Below are 6,000 nucleotides of genomic sequence, written 5' to 3' on the forward strand. Positions count from 1 at the left end.
TGAGTTTCTGTCTTATTTTCTCAAAAAGACTCTGTTTCCGCTTTGATGAGTTTGTGTTACGCTTGCAAAAGTTGAACAGGGCAACCCTATCTCCATATGATGGAAGATAACTGGCCAGTTGTGCATCTTCCATGAGCAAGACGACCTCTCTGTCAATCTGTGAATAGGGAAGGGACAGGTCTGTTAACTAAAGATGTGAGAGAGCAATGTGAGAAACAAGAAACTTAAATATGTACAGTAAAAAGCAAAGAAAACATGCATCAGTTGCTGTGCAAGTGTTCTGATGCAGAGTTGTATGGTATATAACGCTTGTTATCACCGTAGTAGTGATCACTCCAGCTAAAAAAGTCAATGTCGTATTATATAGCCCTCCTCAGTAATCCATTTATGTTTCATACTCCAGATAGAACAATCATCAAGATAGTGCTTCGGTCAGCTTGTTTAACCAAACACTTTGAGCAAAGTTGCTCTCAATTTATTTAACAGATTCTTACCAAATCAAGTACTATTCATAATTACAACATAGAAACCAAATTCTATGATTTGGAAATGCTGCAATATGTCATTTGGAAATTACACATTGCTTTCAGTCTAGTTTATGGAAATCAAACTTCTTAAAGGTTAATTTTCTTGCCCCCTCAGAGTTACAAAACAAAACCGGCTGTGGGACTGTTTTATTTTTTAGTACTATCAGGACAGTACCTTTTGCTCTTCAATCAAATTGACTGTTTCCTCTGGAACACCTCGACCTCTCAAGAAAGCTACAATATCAGACTTCTCTGTCATCCTGGATCTGCAGAATAAAAAACAGGGAAGTCAATGAGCAGCTAATGACAAGAATGAGTACTAAACAACTAAGTGAATGGTGAGTGTAGAAAAGTTCTCATTAGAATGTAATCAAAATTTTAATGAGAGGTGGAGAGTTTCTTCGGAGCATTATTGTTAATACTGTGGTGAACTTAGTGTGCGTTCAGATACTAGTAAATATAATGTTTGTTATCTTGCTCCTCATGTTATCTCCTCATGATGTTACATGTTTGATTTGATTACCAGCTGACAATGAATCTGTCACGGTTGAGCGCATTTGTGTTAATTACAATCACACCACAGGAATGTGATATTTGCTTGTATGACCTAATTATATCTGAGAACAGGTGTATCACTTAGACAACTTCCATAGATAAACACATTCAAAACAAACTTGAACACTCGTGCCATGGTAGAAGCTAGACTTGGGAGCAAATAGGCATTATAAATAGACTCTACCTTGTGCTACCTGTTTTTTTATTTTCCAGTTGTCCTCTGCTATGGCATCTTCTGAAGTAGGCTTAGCTGCATCATCTACTGAGGTTCCCAATTCTGACGAAGGAAACAGAAACATCACTGATTAGTCTGAGTGCAGAACATTAGCCCAACATTTAACAGAATTGTACTAGAATTATCGGTAACTGTCCAAAACGTGGCACGCCGACTCACAGATCTGGCTCGTAAAATTATTACGTGGATAATTTTGAAAAACCGTGGGCTAATATTTAACCTACGAACCAGCAAATTTAGCTAACTATCTAGCTATCTAGATGGTTAGCTGAAGACAGCCTTAGATAACAAGTTAATTAAATTGTACCTCAAACCAATGTTTAGCTAAAACAAAAACCGTTTTATAGAAATAGATGTGGACGTTACATTACCTGCTAACAATGTGGAACAGCACTACAAAAGAGATGGTCGTCAACGAGGCGATCTTCCTGTAAGCTACTCTTGACTGACTTCTCGGAGCTTCATTCTTATTCAATCATAAAAGTACGACTTTATTCTCGTACTTTTCCGTCAATAAAGTCGTAAAATTACGACTTTTTTTCTCGTAATATTCCGACTTTTTTCTCGTAAATTTACGAGTTTATTCTCGTAATATTATGACTTCATTCTCGTAATTTTACGACTTTATTCTCTTAAAATTATGACTTTATTCTCGTAAAATTACAACTTTATTCTCGAAGTCTAAAAAAAAAAAGAAAGTCAATGTGGCTCTAAAACGCCGTCGTAAATCTGAGACTTGGTTTGGCCAAGATTTAGAATGTACAGTTGTCCTTTTCAAGTGTTTTTATTTCTTCTGTTGTCAAACCAGCAATGCCTCAAAAATTCGCGTCAATGAGAAGAATGAGGTGATTTGGCGAGATGTGTTCCAGCCCACCGCAGACCCCTCAATCAAAGTGGATGTAAGTATCACCGCAATCTCTTATTCCTGAACACTTCATCTTGTTTTCAATGCAAGTGTTGAATCACAGTTTAATTATTACATAAATATTTCATTAATACATCAAGGGTAATTGACACAGAAGGAATCATGGCTGGAGGATGAATCTGATATCAAACTGTAAATATATAGGGATCCTTCATGTCCTTTAACTTGTTTTGACCAATCCCATATGGTACATTGTGATGTGACTCTTGAAAATGTATCCAAAAGGCACTTCTTAAATTTTTTCCAGGGAATATTCACAAAACGGGTAAAACATCAAGGGTATGCCATGCCATAGACAATTTACAAGTGCAGTTTTACTGTTTGCAGTAGGAGAAAATAACACAAAATAAATGGCGCAAAATTTCCCACCCATGTTTACTCAAGGGTCTGTTACTTATTTTTATGCTATTAAGGGAACATTTTCAGACTTGGTTGATTTTATATGGAATTGTCCTAATTCACGAGAGATAAAAAAGTACATTTGGATAAGGTTAAAATCTGTTAGACATTTGATGGAACAAAAATGTGAGTTGAGTTTTCTTTGATTCAGACCAGCTTTGTTTGTTGCTCAGAGTTAACAGGAGATTTACATTATGTCCTGTCTATTGTAAAACCACTCTTGTTGAAAAATTTATCAGTGTTGTGGGTGAATTTATATTCTTGTATTTTCCAATAACTGTCAGCAAAGTCTCAAAACTCTACTAATTCCTGACGTAATGGAAGGTGAAGCAGGTAAGAAAATCTGAAGCTGCTAGAGGTGAAGAGTGAAAAGCTGTTTGTCTCTGAGCAGATGGGACGTCTTCAGTGTCCTCTGTTGCTGGTTGTGGGTGAAGACGATCAGAACTGGCCTGCCTCTGAGGCTGCAAAGGATGTAAGTTAATTTTTCTAACAGCTTTATGTGTGAATAAAAAGAGTTCTGAAGTCAGATTAGAAGTCAAGCTAGCATGCAGATGACCAGGTTGCTCAACTGGCTGAGCGGGCGTCCCACAAATGGGGGCTATAGTCTCTGACACAGTGGCCTGGGTTCGATTCGATTTGAGCCCTTTGCTGCAGTTCTTCCAGCATTCCCCTTCATTCTTCTCTGCCTCTCCACTAACCTATCTAATAAAGCCAACAAAAGGGCAAAAAAAATAACTTAAAAAAATGAAATCGAGATACCAGAAGTTGGTTTCGATGTTACTGATTGCTGCAATTATGAATTCCTGAGGTAATGGAAGGTGATGCAGGAAAGAAAATCTAAAGCTGCTGCAGGAAAATAAGCAACAAAAGTGCAGTGCAGTGAGATATTGAAATCCAAAATGTGAAATACAAAATATATTTTTTTGAAATAAAGTCTTTATAAATTGTTTGATTTCCTAATTAAAACTCAGTATTTTTTTTTTTTTGACAGATCCAGAAAATATAGGGAAAGTAAGAAGGAATAATGCATACTGCTGTTGTAGTAACTGCTGTGAATTTTTGCAAACACATTATTCAACATTTTGCACTATCATCTGCAACATATATGTGATTTTCTTTCAGGAAGAAGCATGTTGTTTCTTATGAAATCATGGAAATCAAAGTTTTAAGCCAAAGTTATTAAGTTTAGTGAAGAACAACATTTTGCTCACAGTGAGAAAACATGTTTATATAGTGTGGATATTTGTTGCAGCAACCAGTGGGAACAATATTTGATATTGACTAAATGCATGTGTAGAGTGTGTTAGTTTTTTTAGATGGAAGACAAACTACTTCTCTCCAATTAAACAGTTTTTTTGTAACTGCAGTGTCTCAAGAGAATCTTGTACAAGGACCTTTTCTGTTTGGAACAGCCTCCCAGGAAAGGATAAAGTCTGATATGAACAGAGCATTTTATTCAGTATGGTGAAATGTGATTGGTTATAGAACACAAACATAATTCAAATATTGAAATGTGATTGGCTAAAGGTGGGGATAAACCATGGCTTAGACTCAGTTCTCCAATGAGTTGGTGCGCAGATATGTCCATATCTCTTGGCACGATTCATCCAATCCCCAGGAGCCACTCCCTGTGAGATGAACCCTCCTGCAAACTTCTTCCCGCTCTCTACCGGTTAGTCCTCTTCCTTTGTTCGGTGTAATGTCATGTAGCCATTAGTGGTATTTCATAGGGAGGTTGCAGGAGTCCTACACGGAGGATTATTATTGTTTTCTCCCTCAAACAACCTTGAGTTAGCAGTTCCAGTACAATTAGTTTCTACATTGTATCAAAGCCAAAACTCTATCTTTGTTATTGTGTGTGCATGTGTAGAAGAAGAAACATTTTGAAAGCGGCTGTAACTTTCCAGCCTGACCTGTCTGTATTCATCAGAGCTTGGAGTTAGTGCTTAGCTCCGTCTCTTCCTTTTAAAGGTCAAGCACAACTCATACATTCTTTGCACATTCAATGGTTATTATTATCAATATTGTAACACTCATATGTAATATCAATTTCAGTGTTTAGTTAGTACTACCTTAAAAAGTAAATCCTAACACATGAAATGAGATGGTATAGTTGAAGCCCCAGAGGAACAAATACAACATACTCCAGTGCAACAAATGATTTTATCAACAAGTTCTAACAAGGGAGACAGAAATATAAACATTAGATACACCATGTCCCAAAAGTTTGTTTTCCCCACTGGACAGCACATTTGATTCTTGGTCACGAAAATGGTTTCCACCTGGTCAGTCACATCCTGTTTGTTTGTTGGTCAAACTGCCAGGTCTCAGCATATACATTTATTGCTTGACCAAAATGCATTACACTCACAACCAAATTATCGTTCTCGTTGTTACCGTGGCCAAGATTAAGGGTGGGAAAGCTAGTCTTTCAGGGTCTGAGATTTATGCACAGGCCATTACTACAGCAGGTAATGCAAGCCCTTGGCAGAAGTATCCGCTGGGTGCAGAAGTGGTGGCAAAGGTAGAACAAAGAAGGATCCTTCAAAGGCTTGCCTCGCTCAGGACGTCCATCAGGCCTAAATGCCAGAGCCAAGTATCTGATGAGAAAGACCAAGGGTAAAAGAAACCAGACATGCTGGCAATTCAGTCAGAGGCTGAAAAATCTTGGAGAAGATATTAGTAAGAGCACTGTGCATCATTATTTAATAGAAACATTGAGGCTGAAAGCTTACAAGAGGCAAAGTACCCCACAATTCACCAAACTGCAAAAAGAAAAAAAAAAAGGCTTTTTCAAATAAGTACATAACTCTGACTCCAAAAGACTTGGAGAATTGAATTTTCTGTAATGGATGCCCTCTCTACTTACTTCCGACACCCAACAGCCAAAACAACCATATCTATCCAAATGATCATGAAGAAGTAGCATCTTCCGAGCAAGTGAAATTCAGTGCCCATAGTGTGGTTTGGGGGGCTATGTCTGCTTCAGGTCTCTCAGAGCTGCACATTGTGCCTCAAGGTACCACTGTTAGTGCTCAATATTATACCAACAACATTCTAGAAAAGATACTAATTCCAGTTTTGACCTGGAGGAAATAAAGTCAAGGCCTGTAACTGAACAGAAAATGTTCAACAGGTGTTCAGAATTGGTATTTGTGCAAGATGGTGGTCTTGCACATACTGCCCATATGACTCAGCAATGGTATTCCGAGCATCTACCTTGCTTTCTGTGCAAGGAGGAATGACCACCGAACTCCCCTGACCTCAACCCAACTGAGAATTGTTGGGAAATTCTGAACAGACGCATCTTTACCAGTCCACCACCAACCACCATGAAACAGCTCAATTCAAGGGTAGTG

The sequence above is a fragment of the Acanthochromis polyacanthus genome, chromosome 8 (genome assembly GCF_021347895.1).
Source record: "Acanthochromis polyacanthus isolate Apoly-LR-REF ecotype Palm Island chromosome 8, KAUST_Apoly_ChrSc, whole genome shotgun sequence".
In the NCBI taxonomy this organism is placed as follows: Eukaryota; Metazoa; Chordata; class Actinopteri; family Pomacentridae; genus Acanthochromis; species Acanthochromis polyacanthus.